This window comes from Kogia breviceps, chromosome 14, assembly GCF_026419965.1.
Source record: "Kogia breviceps isolate mKogBre1 chromosome 14, mKogBre1 haplotype 1, whole genome shotgun sequence".
NCBI classification, from domain to species: domain Eukaryota; kingdom Metazoa; phylum Chordata; class Mammalia; order Artiodactyla; family Physeteridae; genus Kogia; species Kogia breviceps.
This window is the reverse complement of record NC_081323.1, coordinates 49,612,308-49,635,620: the sequence shown is the minus strand read 5'-3', so window position 1 is coordinate 49,635,620 and position 23,313 is coordinate 49,612,308. Positions and strand designations below refer to the sequence as shown.

The following is a 23,313-nucleotide window of genomic DNA, read 5'->3' as shown; positions in this document are numbered from 1 at the left end:
ATCAACTGATGAATTCAAACCAGGAAATATGTCTGTCTAGCAGTTCTCTCTTGGAAGATCTTATGCATTAAACCAATTACAGAAAAGAGAATGACATGTTCTTTTTAAATTTATTTTTACTTAATTAAGTAATTAGTTTTTGGCTGTGCTGGGTCTTCGTTGCTGCACGTGGGGGGTACTCTTCATTGCTGTGCGTGGGCTTCTCATTGCGGTGGCTTCTCTTCTTGTGGAGCAGGGGCTCTCGGTGCATGGGCTTCAGTAGTTGTGGCACATGGGCTCAGTAGTTGTGGCTTGAAGGCTCTAGAGCGCAGGCTCAGTAGTTGTGGTGCACAGGCTTAGTTGCTCTGTGGCATGTGGGATCTTCCCGGATCAGGGATTGAACCTGTGTTCCCTGCATTGGAAGGCAGATTCTTAACCACTGAGCCACCAGGGAAGTCCTGAGAATGACATATTCTTGAGATGTTTCTATTACACTGTCAGCTCTTCTCTTCTAAAAGGACAGTTCCATTTAGAGAACCAGTATCGGCAACTAAAAACACAGAAGCTTCCTTCTTTAGTGGAAGAGATATAATGGCAAACAAACACCCCTTCGTTTTCCTTTTTGTTTATCCAGATAGCAAGACACCCTCCCCCCAATATCTCTTTTCCCTGTCTTCCACTCTAATCAGAAGTTTTAGCTGGGCACATAGCTCCACTTTCCAGCTTTCCTTGCAGCTGTGCATGGCCACGTTTCATGGATTCACACATGATGATTCACAAAGAAGTGTCTGAGAATCATGATTAACAGAGCACTGAAGGTGCCTTCCACCTTCTGCTTCATACCTTTCTCCACCCTGTAATGTTGATGCCATGATCTTGCTCAATAAGAATATGGTTTACACTCAAGAAGAGAATAGAGTACTAAGAAGGAAAGGGGATAATTGGCAAAATGTCATGAAGTTCCCTTCATGATGCCATGAAGTTCCCTATCAGATCAGGGCCAACTCTTACATGAGTGAGAAATAAATTTTAATCTTGTTTTAAACCAGTTCTTGTTTTGTGTCTTTTGCTACTCACAGTTGAACCCATCTATCTACTATAGAAATATTCTGGATGAGAACTATTTTAAATTATTTTGTATTAATAGACATTTGTAATATCAGATCATGGATTTTAATTCCAGTTCAGAAAAATATGATTTTTGTTTAGACATGTCAATAGCCTTCTGTCATGGCACCACATTAGATAACTAAGTAGAACACAGGAAATTCCACAGTACAATGCAATCTTCTTGATAGGAAGTAGTCTGGAACCATCAATAATACATTTACATATACATCTTCACAGAAACATAGAGTTAAAGACCATCATCCCTAAATAAGTGTTGTAGACCAAATGACTCACTTTGCAGAGGAAGAACCTGAGGCACAAAGAGGATGGGTTTTTCAAAGTCAAAAGCCTGGCTTTTTCTTTTTTAACTGCAGCCACAAACTCGGGGAGAATATGCTCTGTGGATTGTACTTCTATGTATCTTGTTTCTAACAACTCACTTATACTAACATATAATCATTGGTTATCCCCAAATAAAACATCTAGCACTTAGCTCATCAAGCTCACATAAAAATTAAAAATGTAGCATGTAACAACAGACAATTGCATGTAACTTGTAGCATGTAACCATAGGCATTACAGAATAATAACTGAGTTATGCAGAACTCTCAGCAGAAAAATTAGTTACAAGAGGAAAACAGCAATTAAAAATAACAGTGGTGCAATGGTTTTAGTTACAGTAGTCCCATTGTAATGTGTAACTCTAGTTCCCCAGAGTTACACATTATTATTATTTGTACTGAGGTATGTACCAATAATCATGACATTATTAATGTACATAAATGCAGCAAAAAAAGAATGCTGGCACATGAATCTTTTCCAAATTTTATATTGAAACACCATTCTTTGGTTTGCAGCCACAGTAACTGTTTATAGGGCTTTTCTAATCATTTGTAACTGACAACCAGTCATGGGACACCAATCAACTTTATTTTAAAAAAGTAACTTTATCTCTTCTTCCTACAGGATAAGTTGGTGTGCTTCTAAGAATCTTAATGTAACAAAAAGGGAACGTGGATAGATCTTGAAAAGACCATGCTAGGTAAAAGAAGCCCATCAAAAAGGACCACATATTGTATGATTCCATTTATAGGAAAGTCCAGAAGAGGCAAATCTACAGAAACAGAAAGACTATGTTAGTGATTTCTTAAGGGTGAGAATGGTGTATGTGGGGGGATGGTGGCAGCAATAGGGAATGACGGTTATGGGAGCAGGGTTTCTTTTGGGGATAATGATAATGAAAATGGTCTAAAATGGATTATGATAATGATGCACAACTTTGTGAATATGCCAAAAGCCACTGCATTGTAAAATTTAAATGAGTAAACTATATGGGTTATAAATTGTATCAATAAAGCTGTTAAAAAAGGGGGGTGGGCAGTCTTAACCACAGCAATCAGAGAAGAAAAAGAAAAAGAATCCAAATTGGAAAGGAAGAAGTAAAAATGTCACTGTTTGCAGATGACATGATACTATTCATAGAAAACCCTAAAGACACCACCAGAAGACTACTAGAGCTCATCAACGAATTTGGTAAAGTTGCAGGATACAAAATTAGTACACAGAAATCTATTGTATTTCTATACACTAACATAGAACTATCAGAGGATAGTTGCATCAAAAAGAATAAAATACCTAGGAATAAATGTAACTAAGGAGGTAAAAGACCTGTAGTTAAAAAACTGTAAGTCACTGATGAAAGAAAATGAAGATGACACAAACAAATGGAAAGATATACCATGTTCATGGATTGTAAGAATTAATATGGTTAAAATGACCATACTGTCAAAGGCAATCTACAGATTCAATGCAATCCCTATGAAAATATCAATGGCATTTTTCACAGAATTAGAACAAATAATTATAAAATTTGTGTGGAAACAAGAAAGACCCCAAATAGCCAAAGCAATCTTGAGAAAGAAGAGCAGAGCTGGAGGTATTGTGCTCCCTGACTTCAGACTACAGCACAAAGCTACAGTAATCAAAACAGTACAGTACTGGCACAAAAACAGACACACCGATCAATGGAACAGAATAGAGAGCCCAAAAATAAACCCATGCACTTACAGTCAATTAATCTATGACAAAGAAGTCAAGAACATATCAGAGAAAATACGGTCTATTCAAAAAGTGGTGCTGAAAAAACTGAACAGCTACATGTAAAAGAATGAAATGCAAACATTTTCTCACACGATATACAAAAATAAAATCAAAACTGATTAAAGACCTAAATATAACACTGGAAACCATAAAACTCCTAGAAGAAAACATAGGTAGAACACTCTGACATAAATTGTAGCAATATTTTTTTGGATCTGTCTCCTAAGGCAAAGGAAACAAAAGCAAAAATAAACAAGTGGGGGCTTCCCTGGTGGCGCAGTGGTTGAGAATCCGCCTGCTGATGCAGGGGACACGGGTTCGTGCCCCGGTTCGGGAAGATCCCACATGCCGCGGAGTGGCTGGGCCCATGAGCCATGGCCACTGAGCCTGTGCGTTCAGAGCCTGTGCTCCGCAACAGGAGAAGCCACAACAGTGAGAGGCCCGCATATCACAAAAAGAAAAAAAAATAAAAAAAATTAAAAATAAAATAAAATAAACAAGTGGGACCTAATTAAACTTAAAAACTTTTGCACAGCAAAGAAAACCAATGACAAAACAAAAAGACAACTTGCTGAATGGGAGAAAATATTTGCAAATGATATGACCAATAAGGGGTTAATATCCAAAATACAAAAATAGCTCGTGCAACTCAACATCAAAAAAACAATCTGATTAAATAATGGGCAGAAGAAAAGTGAACCCTCTTGCACTGTTGGTAGGAATGTAAGTTGATACAGCCACTATGGAGAACAGTATGGAGGTTCCTTAAAAAACTAAAAAATAGAATTACCATATGACCCAGCAATCCCACTATTGGGCATATACCCAGAGAAAAACCATAATTCAAAAAGACACATGAACCCCAATGTTCATTGCAGCACTATTTACAATAGCCAGGTCATGGAAGCAACCTAAATGTCCACCAACAGACAATTAGATAAAGAAGATGTGGTACATATATACAATGGAATATTACTCAGCCATAAAAAGGAATGAAATTGGGTCATTTTGTAGAGATGTGGATGGACCTAGAGACTGTCATACAGAGTGAAATAAGTCAAAAAGAGAAAAATAAATATTGTATATTAACGTATATATGTGGAATCTAGAAAAATGGTACAGAAGAACCGGTTTACAAGGCAGAAATAGAGACACAGATGTAGAGAACAAATGTATGGATACCAAGGGGGGAAAGCAGGGTTGGTGGTGGTGGTGGTGGGATGAATCAGGAGATTGGGATTGACATATATACACTAAAATGTATAAAACAGATAATAAGAACCTGCTGTATAAAAAAATAAAATTCAAATAAAAAAACTAAAACTGGGCAAAAGACCTGAATAGACATTTTTCCAAAGAAGACACAAAGATGGCCAATGGGCACATGAAGAGATGCTCAACACTGCTAATCATCCGAGAAATGTATATCAAAACCACAATGAGATATCACCTCACACCTGTCAGAATGGCTATCATTGAAAAGATCGCAAATAACAATGCTGGCGAGGATGTGGAGAAAAGGGAACCTTTGTACACTCATGGTGGGAATGCAAATTGGTGCAGCCACTATGGAAAACAGTATGGAGGTTTCTCCAAAAACTAAAAATAGAACTACCATAGGATCCAGCAATTCCCCTCCTGGGTATTTATCCAAAAAAACCCCAAAACACTAATTCGAAAAGATACATGCACTTCAACATTCACAGCAGCATTATTTACAATAGCTAATATATGGAAGCAACCTAAAGTGTCCCTCAACAGATGAATGGATAAAGAAGAGTGGTATATATATGCAATGGAATATTACTCAGCCATAAAAAAAGAATAAAATCTTGCTATTTCCAACAACAGGGATGGACTTTGAGGGCACTATGCTAAGTGAAATAAATCAGACAAAGACAAATACTGTATGTTATCAGTTATATGTGGAATCTAAAAAAATACAACTAACTAGTGAACATAACAGAAACAGATGCACAGATACAGAGAAGTAGTGGTTATCAGTGGGGAGAGGGAAGCAGGGAGCAAGATAGAGGCAGGGGATTAAGTACAAACTACTATGTATAAAATAAATAAGGCACAAGGGTATAATGTACAGCACAGGGAGTATAGCCAATATTTTATAAAAACTTTACCATTTTAAAATTTTTATTTATTTATTTATTTATGGCTGCATTGGGTCTTCATTGCTGTGCGCGGGCTTTCTCTAGTTGTGGCGAGGGGGCTACTCTTCATTGCGGTGCGTAGGCTTCTCACTGTGGTGGCTTATCTTGTTGCAGAGCACGTGCTCTAGGCATGCAGGCTTCAGTAGTTGTGGCTCGTGCGCTCTAGAGCACAGGCTCAGTAGTTGTGGCGCATGGGCTTAGCTGCTCTGTGGCATGTGGGATCTTCCTGGTCCAGGGATCAGACCTGTTTCCCCTGCATTGGCAGATGGATTCTTAACCACTGCACCACCAGGGATGTCCTTATAATAACTTTAAATGGTATACAATCTATAAAATTTTTGAATCTGTATGTTGTACATCTGAAAGTAATATAATACTGTAAATCAACTATACCTCAAGTTTTTTTAAAAAGTTACTTCCTGAAATAAAAAAGGGAGGGTGGAAGAAAACTGACTTAAGATAACCATCAGAAATGACATATCCAGAATCTCCTAAAAATTTAAGAAAGTATATAGTACAGTTCAGTAGTAACAATTTTTTATATCATCTGACCACTACCAGAATGGAACCTCTAACCAGCCACAGCTCGGCAGCCAGGCTAAAATGGCGGCATAACTGGTCTCATATTTATAAAAAGGAGAGAACTGAGATGTAGCAAAGATTGTTCTTGTGTTCACTCTTACCATTGTCCCATCCCTTGCCTAACAACAACAATCATTAAGAGAGCACTTTATTAAAGGATATAAACTACACTCACAATAACTCTGAGTTATTAAATTATAAATGCAGTAACTCTGAAGCATTCCATTATAATTACCCCCTTTTAGGCTAAAAGAGGTAGTGGTTCACCAAAGCCACACAGTTAACAAACAGTAGTGCCAGAACTTACTCAAATCCCACTTGCTTTTCACTACATCACCTTACTTCTTGTTTGCTTGTATGAAAATAAACTCGTAACTTACTGTGCAAAAATATATGCTTAGGTTTTCAAGAGTTAGAAGTTAGTCTGAATAAAATCTAAATGCAGCCTCTGCTCCAATGATTTCATTGCATTTGTGGTTAGTTATCTTAGCCTGAAGAAAGTCCTGAAGTTCCTCATGAGGAGCCAATTTTCTTCAGCTTTACAGAAACTTTTAAATCAGATAATACATAAAATGTCAGAAAAAGAATATTAAAATTACAACCTCAGATCTAATAAATCCAGATGTGAAGTACCCCTTAACTTCATTAAATGTAGTGGAGTTATTCAACAAGAGTGTCTTCCCACGAGATGTGTGATTTCTATAAATTCGGATTAATCAATACCTGGCACTTAAAAGATACTCAGGAAATATTTATTGACGTGAATAAAGGTAAGATGGTAAATCCAAGCAGCATAATGGATGAAATAACTGTAATGTTCCTAAATAGACAAAAACCACCCTTGTTTCTGGCATAAGAAAAGAGAATATACAAGCTTTGTGGCCTCTGAACAGCAGAGCTTCTAATCAACAAGGACCTATTGTATAGCACAGGGAACTGTACTCAACATTCTGTAATAATCTATATAGGAAAAGAATGGATATATGTATATATATAACTGAATCACTTTCTGTATACCTGAAACTAACACAACATTGTAAATCAACTATACTCCAATATAAAATAAAAATTAAATAAAAAAAATAAAGAGCAGAGCTTCAACCCCACTAATCCTTGGGCTCTTTCTAGCCTATACAACACTTAAAAACAGGGGAACCAGACAAAGGCTTCATGGTACGGCACAAGCCCAGGGGCTTCTGGCTGCATTAAATGAGGGCAAGAAGTCAACACAGTTGAAACACATACTCCCAGAGGGTTCTCTGAAAAAAAGAAGTATGTACTTTTTTTTTGTAGTTAAAAAAAAATTATTGGAGTGTAGTTGATTTACAATGTTGTGTTAGTTTCAGGTGTACAGCAAAGTGATTCAGTTATACATATATTCATTCTTTTTTAGATTTGTTTTCTCATAAAGGTTATCACAGAATATTGAGTAGAGTTCCCTGTGCTATACAGTAGGTCCTTGTTAGTTATCTATCATATATAGTAGTGCATGTATATTAATCCCAAACTCCTGATTTATCCCTCCTCCCCCCCACCCACCTTTTTCCCTTTGGTAACCATAAATTTGTTTTTGATATCGGTAAGTCTGTTTCTGTTTTGTAAATAAGTTCATTTGTGTCATTAAAAAAAATTAGATTCCACATATAAGTGATATCATATGATATTTGTCTTTCTATGTCTGACTTACTTCACTTAGTATGATAATCTCTAGGTCCATCCATGTTACTGCAAATGGCATTATTTCATTCTTTTTTTAATGGTTGAGTAATATTCCATTGTATATATATACTGCATCTTCTTTATCCATTCCTCTGTCGATGGACATTTAGATTGCTTCCATGTCTTGGCTACTGTATTTAGTGCTGCAATGAAAACTGGGGTGCATGTATCTTTTCAAATTATGGCTTTCTCCAGATATATGCCCAGGAATGGGATTGCAGGATCATATGGTAGTTATGTTTTTAGCTTTTTAAGGAACCTCCATACTGTTATCCATAGTGGTTGTACCAATTTATATCGCTACCAACAGTGGAGGAGGGTTGTATTTTCACCACACCCTCTCCAGCATTTGTTTGTACACTTTTTGATGATGGCCATTCTGACTGGTGTGAGGTGATACCTCATTGTAGTTTTCATTTGCATTTCTCTGATAATTAGTGGTGTTGAGCATCTTTTCATGTGCTTTTTGGCCTTTGTATGTCTTCTTTGGAGAAATGTCTGTTTAGATCTCCTGCCCATTTTTTTTATTGGGTTGTTTGTTTATTTGATATAGAGCTGCATGAGCTGTTTGTATATTCTGGAGATTAATCACTTGTTGATCACTTTGCAAATATTTTCTCCCATCCTGTGAACTGTCTTTTCATTTTGTTTATGGTTTCCTTTGCTGTGCAAACTTTTAAGTTTAATTAGGTCCCATTTGTTTATTTTTGTTTTTACTTTCATTACTCTGGGGGGGGGGGTCAAAGAAGACATTGCTCCCATTTATGTCAAAGAGTGTTCTGCCTATATCTTTCTCTAAGAGTTTTATAGTGTCCAGCCTTACACATAGGTCTTTAATCCATTTTGAGTTTATTTTTGTGTATGGTGTTAGGGAATGTTCTTATTTCATTCTTTTACATGTAGCTGTACAGTTTACCCAGCATCACTTATTGAAGAGACTGTCTTTTCTCCATTGTATATTCTTGCCTTCTTTGTTGTAGATTAAGTGACCATAGGTGCATGGGTTTATTTCTGGGCTCTCTATCCTGTTCCATTGATCTGTATTTCTGTCCTTGCATCAGTACCATAGTGTTTTGATGACTGTAGCTTTGTAGTATAGTCTGAAGTCATGGAGTGTGATTCCTCCAGCTACATTGTTCTTTCTCAGGATTGCTTTGGCTGTTCGAGGTCTTTTGTGTTTCCATATAAATTAAATGATTTTTTGTTCTAGTTCTGTGAAAAATGCCATTGGTAATTTGACAGGTATTGCAGTGAACTTGTAGATTGCCTTGGGTAGTACAGTCATTTTGACAATATTGATTCTTCCGATCAAAGAACATTGTATATCTTTCCATCTGTTTGTGTCATCTTTGGCTTCTTTCATCATCATCTTATAGTTTTCAGAGTACAGGTCTTTTGTCTCCTTAGGTAGGTTTATTCCTAGGTGTTTTATCCTTTTTGATGTGATGGGAAGTGGGATTGTTTCCTTAATTTCTCTTTCTGATTTTTTGTTGTTAGTATATAGGAATACAAGAGATTTCTGTGTATTAATTTTGTATCCTGCAATTTCACCAAATTCATTGATGAGCTCTAGTAGTTTTCTGGTAGAATCTTATAGGATTTTCTATGTATAGTATCATGTCATCTGCCAACAGTGGCAGTTTTACACCTTCCTTTCCAATTTGGATTCTTTTTATTTCTTTTTATTCTCTGATGACTGTGGCTAGGACTTCCAAAACTATGTTGAATAAAAGTGGCGACAGTGGTGACTTCCCTGGTGGTCCAGTGGTTAATAATCTGCCTTCCAATGCAGGGGACATGGGTTTGATCCCTGGCCGGGGAACTACTACTCCCTGCCCACATGCCACGGGGCAACTAAGTCCATGTGCTGCAACTCAGCCCCTGCACCACAACTAGAGAGCCCACGTGCCACAATTACAGAGCCCATGCACCACAACTAGAGAAGCCCGCATGCCACAACTACTGAGCTGGTCCACTCTGGAGTCTGCACACCACAACTAGAGAAAAGCCCTGCGCCGCAACGAAAGATCCCGCGTGTAGCAACTAAGACCCGACACAACCATAAATAAATAAATAAATAAAGTGGTGACAGTGGGCATCCTTGTCTTGTTCCTGATCCTAGAGGGAATGCCTTCAGCTTTTCACTGTTGAGAATGATGTTAGCCGTGGGTTTGTCATATATGGCCTTTATTATGCTGAGGTAGGTTCCCTCTACGCCCACTTTCTGGAGAGTTTTAATCATAAATGGGTGTGGAAGAAGTACGTACTTCCTATCTTCTTTATCTGAATAGTGAAATGAACCCTACTACTCAGCACCTAGCATAATGACTTGCATAGAGTAAGTGTTCCACAAGCATCTGTTTTAATTCAATAGGTAGGAAAACGTAGTTTTCAGCACTAAAACCATTTTAGAGTCCTGATAGGGAATAATCAGCTCAACTGACTAAAAATAAGTATATTGATCTTATCTATGGTCTTTTGAGGTATCCCTTTATAAAGGCATTCTTTATCTTTCAGAAAAGACCCACAGTGTTATTATTTTAAAATTAACAGCATAGGGCTTCCCTGGTGGTGCAGTGGTTGAGAGTCCGCCTGCCAATGCAAGGGATATGGGTTCGTGTCCTGGTCGGGGAAGATCCCACATGCCGTGAGCCATGGCCGCTGAGCCTGCGCATCTGGAGCCTGTGCTCCACAACGGGAGAGGCCACAACAGTGAGAGGCCCGCATACCGCAAAAAAAAATAAATAAATAAAAAATAAAAAAATAAAATAAATAAAATAAAATAAAATAAAATAAACAGCATAATCATAGCAAGATTTTCCCTATGGAGAAACCATAATAGCACATACGTTTAGTGGTCTTCTCAAATACAATTAGATGCTCTCTAGAGATGGTCACTAAGCTAAGAACACTGACCTGTTTAACTTTCGTTTGATATCAAGGTTACTTTCCCCAGAATACACAGATTCAGGTGATAAATAAAAACAACAGGCTTAAGGTAAAATGGAGCAGGAAAAATAAGTAGGGCTTTATATTCACATTACTTTATTCAGTAATTTTACTGAATAAGAATGTGAAGACATGAGGTTAAACAAGAGGTATTATGAGAAATGGTGATCAAAGGATTTTTTTCCAATAAAGTACAATTTAAAGTAAAAGAATGATATTCAGTGAAGAATTCTCCCTGCCTTTTAAGGTATTTAATAATTAATTCTATAATACATAACCTTGATTTCTTTAGTCTACACACAATTTCACAAAAATACTGACAATATGTTAGGGATATACATATGTGAAAAGCTCAGTCTAAGAAGAGTGAATGGATTAGATATTCAGGGCCCGGGTCATACTGGCTCTGGAAATCTCCCAATTTTTAAAAAATTAATTAATTAGTTAAAAAAATTGAAGTATAGTTGGTATACAATATTGTATAAGTTACAGGTATAGAATATAGTGATTCATAATTTTTATTTTTTTAATTTTTAAAAATGTTTATTTATTTATTTGGCTGTATTGAGTCTTAGTTGCAGCATGCGAGATCTTTGTTGCAGCATGCGGGATCTTTCATTGTGGTGCGTGGGCTTCTCTCTAGTTATGGCACATGGGCTCCAGAGCACGTGGGCTCAGTAGTTGCTGTGTGCAGGCTCTCTAGTTTTGGCTCATAGGCTCCAGAGTGTGCGGGCTCAGTAACGGTGGCGTGTGGGCTCTCTAGTTGTGGCGTATGGGCTGCAGAGTGCATGGGCTCAGTAGTTGCAGCATACAGGCTCTCTAGCTGTGGCACGTGGGCTCCAGAGCATGTGGGCTTAGTTGCCCCGTGGCATGGGGGATCTTAGTTCCCTGACCAGGGGTCGAACTCACGTCTCCTGAATTGGAAGGTGGATTCTTAATCACTGGACCACCAGGGAAGTCCCGATTCATAATTTTTAAAGGTTATATTCCATTTATAGTTATTACAAAAAATTGGCTATATTCCCTTCCAATTTTTAAATTCTAATATAGTTAGTACTCTTTCCTCCCCACTGCTTGATTCTAATTTATAAAAGACTTTCATTTACCTCTACCTTTAACTTTCAGAGCAATTAGAGTGTACATTCTCAATTGTAAAAGGAAAACAATCATTCACATTTTACTACAGTATTCAATTTGATTGTAACACTCACTAAAACAAAAGATTAACACAATTCCTTTTATTCTGATTCAAACTCATTATCTTTTATCAAGAGCATAACAGTGTAAGATTACTAGGCAGTCTCTCATACAAAATGTATTTCAGAGTAACCCCAAACAGTCTTAGTTGATGAGATAAAGGTCTTCTTTACAGAACTCCTGCTAATAAATGTGGAAGAGAGGACAGGATTAGAAAAATCACCATTTTGCCACAAAGAATGCTGACATGATCATCAATGGGGTCTTTTAGCATCACTAGAAGTAGGGTAGCTAGACACAGCAGGCCTCTGGATGTGATGCAATATTAAGCATCTCCTAAGCATTTCTTGCCAAAAAAACTTAAATCTGTTTTAATCAAGCCTCTAGAGCTAACTTCCATTTGTAGGAAATACAGGGAACAGAGCAACAAACTGACACTGCGATTTAAGTGAACAAATCCCAAATGCGAGAAGTTCCACAGGACAACTGACCTGGTTCCTGTAACTAGTCCATGACACACAAAAAAAAGTGGAGAGAGAGGGAGGGAGGAGGAACTACCCTGGGTCAAAATAGGCATGAGAGACAAAATGACCAAATGTGATCTGTGGACTCTGAATCCTGGTGTGAACAAGCCATCTCTGAAAAAGATATCCTTGAGACAACTGGGCAAACGTGAATAGGGTCTAGTTATTAGATGATACCAAGGAGTAAGTGTTACTTTTATTAGGTATGAGAATAGCATTTTGGTTCTGTAAGGCAACATCCTTATTTTTAAAAGATGCATATAGAAGTATGTCAGGAAACATGTACAAAAATGTCTTGGATTTGCTTTAAAATACCTCAGCAAAGAAGGTAAAAGAAAAAAGGATAAATGAAACAAATGTGGCAAAATCTTGATAACAGTAGAATCTGAGTGGTGGGCATATGTGCGTATGTTGTACTATTTCTCTACTTTTGAGTATATTTACAATTTCCTATAATAAAAAAAAATTTAAAAGAAGAATCTCACTAGCAGAGAACCCTGAAAAACAGTACAGGTAAATCTATTAAGTAATATTAATCTTGGGTAGAAAATAAATGGATCAATGAAAAAAATTTACGTGACAGTTGCTTATTTAGAAATAGAATGAGCTATATGGAAAACATAAATTTTCCCTTTTTATATGGTTAGTGCTATCGACTGTGCTATATGACACATGTCCTCCCCAAATTCACATACTGAAACCAAATCCCCAATGTGATGGTATCTAGAAGTGATTAAGTGATGAAGGTGTCACCCTCATGAATGGGATTAGTACCCTTATACAAGTGGCCCCAATAAAAAGGACCCCAGATAGCTTCCCCACCCCTTCCACCACGGGAGGACATAGCAAAAAGATAGTGAAAAGTACAGGTTATGCACCCAGCAAGTTGGCCCTCCCCAGACACTGAACCTGCTGCCACCCTGATCTTGGATTTCCCAGCCTCCAGAACTATGAGAAATTTCTGTTTGTAAGATACCCAGCCTATGGTATTTTGTTACAGCAGCCAGAACAGATTAAGACAGTCAGACAGGGCTTCCCTGGTGGCGCAGTGGTTGAGAATCCGCCTGCCGATGCAGGGGACACGGGTTCGTGCCCCGGTCCGGGAAGGTCCCACATGCCGCGGAGCGGCTGGGCCTGTGAGCCATGGCCGCTGAGCCTGAGGCCTGAGCGTCCGGAGCCTGTGCTCCACAACGGGAGAAGCCACAACAGTGAGAGGCCCGCGTACCACAAAAAAAAAAAAAAAAAAAAAAAAAAGACAGTCAGACAGCTATGAAATATAAAGTTTTATTCCTGAGGTAGCTTATACTACTGAAAACCCATGGCAAGGAACAAGCAGTTTTACAGGATACATTAAAAAAAACTTTTAGGAATGCAACTGTCTGTTTCCTCTCCTCAGAAATGTGTCATGCTTTTATATAATTCTGGAGTTCTAAATAGATGGTGGTAGTGAACTGAAATAGAGAAAACTGAAACACAGAAAACAGAATTCACAGCTGCATTTTGAACTGAGTGCTGTGAGCTTTGGATTATCCAGGTGGACCCTAAACCCAATGACAGTGTCTTTATAAGAGAGAGAAAGAAGAGAAGACCATGTGAACATGGAAGCAGAGACTGGAGTTATACAGCCAAAAGCCAAGGAATGTGTGGAGCCACCAAAAGCTGGAAGGAGCAAGGAAGGATTGTCTCCTAGTTTTTGGAGGGAGTGCAGCAGCTCTGCTGACACTCTGATTTCAGACTTCTGGCCTCTAGAACTGTGAGAGAATAAATTTCTACTGTTTCAGGCCATCAATTATGTGGTAATTTGTTACAGCAATGCTAGAAAACTAGGCAGCCCCTTTGCCCCATTCTAACAAGTCATTTTTATTTACCTCACTTTTATTTACTGCAGTAGTTCAGCAATGGTTAATTACTTCAAGAATATCAGAAGAAATAAAAAATATATATGCTCCCCAAATCTCTCCTTATTCTCTAGTCATTTTCTGCAAAGGTCTCAATTTCCTTTCAACAGTGTTCCAGGGAACTCCCTGGCAGTCCAGTGGACTCGGTGCTTTCACTGCCGTGGCCCAGGTTCAATCCTGGCCGGGGAACTAAGATCCCATAAGCTGCTTGGTGCGGCCTAAAAAAAAAAAAAGTCTTCCAAAAGTGCCATTGCAGGATAGCATCTGAATAGTAAAGAGCTTGTGAAAGTTGACAATATCAACTGAGACACTGGTGGGTTGGAGAATGAAGGCCTGGGTTCTAAACCTGGCTCCTGACCTTGTGAACCCAAACAGGTTACTTCTTTGACCATTTGCTTTATCATCCATAAATAACCCTTTGAGGGTTGCTGTAAGGAGTAAATAAGCAGTGCATTTAAAGATACTGACATAAAAGGTTTTTACTATAGGTTAGCTAATGTGAAAGATGATTTTTTGGGTACAATATTTCCCCTGGCTATTGATACACTGTTCTATGATACAAAAAAAACTTTCACTACCACAAACTTTCCTCTGGACTGTTTACAGGGACAATCAATAAGTTTAAGTAAAAATTTTTATTTAATTATAGCAAGGCATGAGATTTCCAACATATCTCTGAAGAAGTTTTGCAATTTCTTTTGTACTAAAGGAAAAGAATGAAAGCCAACACCTTTGATTTACCTTCCCACCAATTTTCCATAAACTATATTAGCTCATACTTCAATGTTTCATTATTTGCCAAACTCTTTCTTTTAGTCCAAGATGAAGAGCCTATTTGGATATTTCAAGTTTATACCACTGAGCAAAATTTTTCATGCTCAGAATTGGGAGAGAACAAGAAAGAGACACAGGTAATTTATAATTTTTTGGTTTGCCTAGATGAAGTTAACAGACAGGTATTGCAGCACCATTCAATCTCCAAATAAAAAAATATTTTAAGATAACATAAAGCATACTAATAGACTGTTGGTGAAGTTATTAACACTGTCATCAAATGAACTGAATGCTCATTATACTTGCAGTGCCATATTTGTACTTCTTTTGTTCTTAGTTAAACATTATGACATTAAGTTTGCTAAAGAAGAACTGTATCTGATACAAACACCAGGTAAAATGAGACACAGATTTTTTTTTTTTTTGCGGTACGCGGGCCTCTCACTGCTGTGGCCTCTCCCGTTGTGGAGCACAGGCTCCGGACACGCAGGCCCAGCGGCCATGGCTCACGGGCCCAGCTGCTCCACGGCATGTGGCATCTTCCCAGACCAGGGCACGAACCCGTGTCCCCTGCATTGGCAGGCGGACTCTCAACCACTGTGCCACCAGGGAAGCCCAGAGACACAGATTTTAAGACAACACACATAATTAACGTTCTACAGAAGCCTATGGTTTATAGGACCAAGCTTACGACAAGATGAAAATTTGTACTAATCCAAATGACTAAAATTTTAGAAGAAGAAGAAAATGAAGAGGGAAACCTCACTTCAAGAAGAGTCAATAAATGAAAACAAGAACAACTGAAAACAGGTAAACTGGAAGTTATTTATAATATAAAAACATTCACTATAGTTACTATAGTAGTAAGCAACACTAATACACCTAACAGCACTGAATCCATAAAAATTCAAGTTGCATTACACTTTTTCAAAGCAAAATCACAACTTAACATGAGGTTCACTTGTAATGCTATCTAAAAAGTAGCTTCCTTTCCTTGCCATTCAGGCTTGTTCCAACTCAAGCACCATGGAGGTGCAGAGCAACTGTCTGGTGTCATACTGTCCTTACGTCGGGTACAGGGCCCAGGCTGGCTTTCCCAGGCATGGCCAACCAAAAGTAAGGCCACTGGTCAGTTGTTCCTAGGCCAGCTGGCGTGGAAGAAAGTGTCTGATTCCCACCTCCACAGCAGACAAGGCTCAGCCAGCTGGCTTTCAACGGACTGCACTAGTTGGAGTGCTCACAATTCTTTTCAAACCATCTGGCATTCTTTTTGAATCCTAAATTTACCCAACGTTACACTCTGATGTCTGAAATGCTCAGATAATTGGAGGAGTCTCCACTGCCTACCCAGATAGGAAAAGAAAGGGGCAGAGTAACTGCTAAGTCAATTACTTTAGAAACAATTTCTAAAATTAAAAATCAAGACAGATAATAAGGGGTATAGATAATTTAACACACAGAAAACTTTTAAGAATCCCTTAAGGCTGGTTGGACACAACTCTCCCTCCTTTGAACTTCTACAGAGCCTGTCTTTATCCCTCAATGTGGCCCTTAGAGTGGATTTTGTATTGCTACATATATTTATCGTCCCAGCTATCTAATAAGTGAAAAGAACAGTATCTTATGGCTACTTTAAAAAAATCTGTTGATGATATACTGGGTGTTTTAAAAGCTCCATTACAAGAAATAAGAAAACTTAATGAGGAATAACATGAATTAACATGCAGAAGGAGCCTTACCTCTGGGCAGGCCAAATAAACAAAGAACAGAACTTGGCTTGAAATAAAAATATTTTATCAAGTGACCAAAATGATTTCTCAAATGACCAAACTGCTGGGAAGTGCTATAGGGTGCTCATCTGTCAACTGCAGATCATCTATCATGTGGGGTAATCTGGGGAATAGAGAGGCAAGGAATCAGAAAAAGCCCACAAAACTAAAAACAGGAGAGTCACATTCATAGCCAATATACTCTAGGAGATATAAGTACTTCAAACAAAAATATTATAGTGACCAAGTCAGATCAAATATTAGAAACCAGAGAAGGGTATACAAACAATAACTATAATTATTTTTCATTGCATTAACCGCCACGCCAAGTACTGAATTTAGCATTTTACACGTTATCTAATTTGACACATACAACCAACATATGAGGTGGGTGCTCTTCTTATTTCCACCTTGCAGATGAGGAAACAGAGAGGTTAGGAAACCTGCCCAAGGTCACATGGAAAAAAGTGAGAGCTAGAATTCAACTCCAATCAGTCTGACTGCAAAATCCAGGTGCAAGACTGCCAATGTTAAATTATACTTGTGAAAGAATGAAATGTAATGTAACATAGGTAAAATTCAATCATTAATACCATCTTTATAATTTTTCAGCTTTCAAATGTAGCAAAAAGTAGAGAATAATTTTAAAAATAAATGAAAATTGATTTTCTTTTTAGAAATTTTTAAGAAGAGCTATTCTACCAGGGTAAAAATATCAGTTATGCCTTTTTTGCCCATATATTGAGTAGGTACTTGTGTCAATTGATGTCCTAGGAACATAGTGGTAAACAGGATGAGTTCCCTGTTTTCCTGGAACAGACTTTCCAGTGCGGGGTGGCAGGGGGTGGGGGGTGATGGTGTAGGCAAGAGACAAAAATATTCAGTCAACAACAGAATCTCAGACAGTGATACATAGTATAGAAGAGATAGGGAGGAAATGTAGACTACTCTTTTGAAACATTTAACCATGAAGGTAAACAGAAGGGGATACATATAAGGTCAGGGGAAAGTTGTTTTGTTTTAATTTTTTGTTCTGTTTTTAAAGATGGGCAATATCAGAGCATGTATGTATGCTGACATGGGTGGTGCCCTGGAAAGTTGTTGAGGATGTGATAGAGGGCACAAATGCAGAAGTCAAGTTCTTGACTAGCTATGAGGCGGAATATGGTGGGGAAGCAAGTTGGCCTCTGACAGCAAGAAAACAGGGATCCTAAGGAAGGTCTATTTATAGATTTGGTGAAGGGAGGATGAGGGGTATCTGTCTGATAACTTCTAAACCCTCAGTGAAGTATGCGGCCTGCTTACCGGGATGGGGAGGGGTTGGCTGCTCATGAGTTTAAAGACTGGGGAGACATTAAATAATTATAGGCAAAAAGATCTTATTAAGAATCTGGTAGCTTTTTGGGGCAGTGATGAGAGTCTACTACAGATTTTTGGTCATGAATCTGAAGTTCTCTAGAAATATTCAACCACTTATGTGCACCTATGGGAAAGCTAGATGAGGAATAAAGCAGGTGTAAATAGAAAAAAATTCATGGGTAAAAAAATATTTTAAAATGTGTATCCATGAGATAAACACTAAGTCACTGACAATGTCCAAACAAGCCATGGTCTATGTAACTCCATGTGCCTCGATCTTCTTATCACAGAAATTCTTGCCAATAATGTATTTGTCTTTAGTCATGATGTATTTAATCATGAAGCTAATAGATTGTATCTTTTTGGTCATAAATAGTTCTGTCACTTCCTAAAGTAGATTTTTAAAAAAATGTAACTGATGGTTGTGTAGATTCCAGAGGTGATTACATTTCAATGCTGGAAGAAACTTTCTCTGGTGTTAACTGATATTTCCAGTTAATAGTAAACTGAAGATTCCATTTAAAAGTAAAAAACAAAAATTAAAACACACCCTTAAGGTGGTTGCTTTTGATCATCCAACTGTACTCCTAAACCATGATGTTGGCTCAAGACCCAAAACATCCTGGGGAGCATTTATGCCTGCACAGGTTCAAGGAGAGGAAACAAAGAACACATCTCTTGATGGAGGCATGTCAACACCATAAAGAATAGTATATTGGGTGAGATGGTGTGTATGTCTGTGTGTACATATATATAGGTATTGGAGAAAATATTATCTGCCCTTTGAGCAAAAGGAAAGAAAAAGATGTTTCGAGGAACACCATGAAATGTCAGAACACCAGGGATAAACAGAAGATCCTAAAGTCTTCCAGAGTGGGAGGAAAAAGGGAAATGGGGATTAGAATGGCATTGCACTTCTCAATAGTAACACTAGAAGCCTTCAAAAGAGGGACAATAATTTTCGATCTAGAATTCAATATCCAGCGAAACCAGCATTCAAGCTTGACGGTAAAATGAGGACATTTTCACATATGCAACTTCTGAATTCAGGAATTAATTTCAGAGTTTGTAGATGTCCTTTCTCAGGAAGCTACTAAAGAATAAGGAAGACACGGGATCCAGGAAATCAAGGATCCAACATAGGAGGAAAGCAAAGAGAATTCACAGGATGATAAAAAGGGAAGTCCTATATAACAGCTAGGAAAAAGAAATGAAACAGATTACCTGAAAATATTGAAAGATGATAGGTTCTGTCATAGAATTTGAGGATAACTTTGTGACTGGTAAAAAGAAAACTAGGCAAATGAAAAACAAACAAACAAAAGTGGCAGTTGTTTAAAGGAGAAACAAAAGTTGTACAAGAAAGAAAACGTAATACATATCCTACATGGCTCATCTGTGAATTATAGGTACATTGTCACAGTCATATAAATACTGAATACTGACTTGACTGGAAACTATAAAGTATAGGTATGAGTCGGGGATGGAAGGATGGTTGTGTGGGACAACTAAGTCCTCACCTTCCAAAATAAAACTCCATAGATAATATCCAAAGGTGGAAAATCAAGGAATAGCAGTTTAAACATTAAAAATGAAATAAATATAAAGGTAAATACCACAAAGAACTGCTAAGAGTTCCAAGTGATTGAACCATATGAAACCACTGATTTTTGACTACTCCCCAATCAAAAAAATGGCAATTTCATATAAACTGCTAATACATTATAATGACATTACTTTATTACTGATTTTATAATAAACTGCCATTTGAAACAGAAAACATTATTATTATTATTATTTTTTGGCCGTGCTGCATGCAGGATCTTAGTTCTCCAACCAGGGATTGAAATTGTGCCCCCTGCAGTGCAAGTGCGGAGTCCTAACCATTGGACCATCAAGGGAATTCCCGGAAAACAATTACTGATAGAAAATGCTGGGAGGATAATGTATCCCAGTTTAGGTAACAAAGTGTCATCATATATACTATTACCATCACTAACATAACAATATTAATATTTCTAATGAATATAAAGATTATATTTATTACTAAAACAGCATTTAAAATAATGTAACCTATTTTGACAATATAGATATTACTTTGGAATTTTTCTTCAATCATCATACTACAAAAATGCTAAACTATGGGTTGGTAAAGATTTTGATTAACAGAATGCCGAATAACAAGGCCAGGATGTTTTTAGTTTCCTTTGTTGATACTAACAATAGCTAAGTCGCTCTTGAAAAATTAAAGTTCCACAATACTGTGGCACTATGCAAGCCTATTTTAGTGATAATTCCGGTTACACTACTCTGTTTATCTACGACTTCCCCTTATGATTTGTTTTAAGGGGATTTCTAAAAAAAAAAAAAAACCAAAAACTTATGCAGGCAGTTCATAAATTACTGGGGTTGCTTCAATATTAGTGACACTACTTAATGTAGTTAATGAAGCCCTCATTTTTAAGTTGGCTTATTTTGAGTTAAATTCATTTACATTAAAATTTTACTTAAATCTTACATCATAAAACCAAAACTTCTCCAAATTGAAAAATCAACTTTTATTAATTTTAACTTTTACAAAAAAAGAATTTGATCCTGTTAACATAAGGTAAGATTTTTACCAAGAATAATGGATCCCGTTCTAACCAAATGGAAAATTTCCCCTTCAAATTAAAAGCAAATGTTTTTAACAGACGGAATATACATAAACAGATGCTATGGAAGACTGCTTAGTTTAGCTTTAATTTTGCACTGAAAACTACCAGGAATTAAAATATATGTGATTAAAAAATAATCTTAAAGAGAATCTTAAAACTGAATCAATTCAACTATTCATATCCTCTAATAAGCTCCTCTTAATTTTTTTTACCGTTGCTATTTTGAATCAAAAGATCATAAGAAAAATATATTTTGGAAGTATGTTTCTTATAGTAACAGAGTTTAGCTAATTTCCTGTCACTCTGCAAAATTATAAGTGTAAAAAAGAAACTGAAAATGCAACTGTCTTCTAAAACTTATAAAATCTGGTTTAAAAGAGAAAAAGTTCCAAGTGAAACAGCAAGGAATAGCTGGTGCTATTACAGTTGCTTCTTTTTAATTGGTCCACATCAACTGTGACTCCTCACAACTTCACCAAGACAACAAAGTCAGGCAGTCAGTCCCACAGAGCCAAAGTCTGTGGGAACCTGCAGAGCTTCTCCTCTCTCTGGGGATGACGACGATAAAAGGTGATCTGTTTTGCAGCAGTCCTGTAAGAGGAGCCATTGAGCTAGGCTGCACAACCAGACAACAGAACACAGGGAAAATTCAGATCAAAGCAAGGGCGCATGCCAGGGTAATATGCTATAAAGCCCTTTGCCAAAGCATTAAGGGGAAAAAAAGCAAGGAGGTGGAGAGAACCTGCTGGACCACCTTCTTATTACACAGGGAGGCAGGAGGAAACAAAATCTGCCTGTACTGAGGAGCTGAGAAAACAGTGTCCTAGAGATACCGGAGTACTTCTGTATATGTGTATATCAATATACAGACATATTACCAATTAACTAAAAAGCAGTGTTCTATACGTACTAGAGTATTCTCATGTACATATATAAGAGTATATGACCATTAACTAAACCCCCAAAACCAAGTGTTCTGTATATACAGATATATTGAGGATATAGACATATATTTTCAATTAACAAAACCCACTGTTTTTACAGAAACAAAGAAATGCTGTTTGAAAGAACGTCAGAGGCAGAACTGGGTGAAGATCTGATGAAGTAACATGTCTCTTTTCCTCATACCCCTTTAAATGACCTCCGATTCTCTCATTTCAGAGGGGACACACACATCATTAGGCCTCCGGAAACAAAAGAGGCTCCTTAATTCTCCGGCCTGTGGAAGTACACACGCCCCCCCACTCACAGATATGAGGCCAGCTCCTGACTTTCATTAACGAGTAAGCCGAGGCGATAGGTCTCATCCCCGATCATAGCTTACACACAGTGACAAACGGGCACAGGACAGACGCCACAAAGAAAGGGGAGGAGCAGACGGGGACCAGGAAAACACTGCCACGCCGCGCCCCCCAAGGCGCATTCCCATCGCCAACAGGGAGGCAGACGTTCTCGCCATCCTCGTCCTTGCCTCCCTGCTCATCCCAGCCGCCTCCCACGCCCGGGGACCCGACGCCAGGCACGGGTTAGCGGAGCGCTCGGGTGTCCGCGAACATTCCTTCTGTGACCTCCCGGTGACAGTCCCGCGCCTCCCTTTGTGCGGGACTCACCCTCCGGCTCGGGGCGGACCCTCCTGCGCACCCCTCCCGGCCTGGGGCAGCTGTCCCATCCCTCCTAGCTCCCGGCCGAGGCGCCGGGAGTGTGAGTGGGGGAGGTTGGCGCGGGCCCCACGGTGTCCTCAGCACCCCGAACCCGGACCTGACCCGTCCGTTAAGCCCCAAACCCGGGGCGACGGCCCTTGCTTGCTCACTTACTCTGTCGTGCCGGCAGCGGCGGCGGCGAGCGTGGTGGGACCGTCAGGTCCGGGCGGTGAGCGGCGGGCGTCAGTCGGCACCGAGCGGGGCTGAGGTGGCAGCGGCAGACTGCCCGCGGCGCCCCGGCGAGGGGCGGGCCCGGAGGGGGAGGGGCGGGCGCCAGGCCTCTCATTCATGCAGCAGGGGCGGGGTGAGGGACCCGGATGCCCGGGCAGCCCCGCCCACCTCCCTGAGGGCGACCTGGCTTCGGAGTCTGTAGTGCGCAGGCGCGGCTCTCCGTGGTCCGGCACCGCCTCACCAGCTGGGGATGTGCTAGACCCGAGCGGTGGCCTTCTCCCTCTTGTGTTTAGTATTTTTGCATGTCCTATAAACATTTTAAAAAAACATTTATTTATTTGGCTGCACCGGGTCTTAGTTGCGGCATGCGGGATCTTTCAGTTGAGGCATGTTGGGGTCTTTAGCTGGGGCACAACTCTTAGTTGTGGCATGTGGGATCTAGTTCCCTGACCAGGGATCGAAACCAGGCTTCCCTTCCCCGCATTGGGAACACGGGAGTCTTAGCCACTGGACCACCAGGGAAATCCCTATAAACAATTTTTTAAGTGAAAGCTTGGAAAGCCACCTACTTCCTAGCATCCAGCCCTCCAGCATCCTGGAGACACAGGAGTGGCCATTAGTCTAATGGGTAAGATACACACCGCCGCCTTCCTCCATCTG

At 38.9% G+C, this 23,313-nt stretch overlaps 1 protein-coding gene across 5 annotated transcripts in view; it reads right to left on the bottom strand.

Annotated features, from left to right (window-relative positions):
- The window catches only part of RNF24 (ring finger protein 24), a 145,934-nt gene extending 123,191 nt beyond the window's left edge, over positions 1-22,743 (bottom strand). For 2 of the 5 annotated variants that reach the window (XM_067013028.1, XM_067013026.1), the window contains exon 1: positions 22,597-22,743. The gene's annotated coding sequence lies outside the window, so the exon portion shown is untranslated. The remainder of the gene's footprint in view (positions 1-22,596) is intronic. The other 3 variants (XM_067013033.1, XM_067013029.1, XM_067013030.1) reach the window with 3 other exon arrangements.
- Between the last annotated feature and the right edge of the window lie 570 nt (positions 22,744-23,313).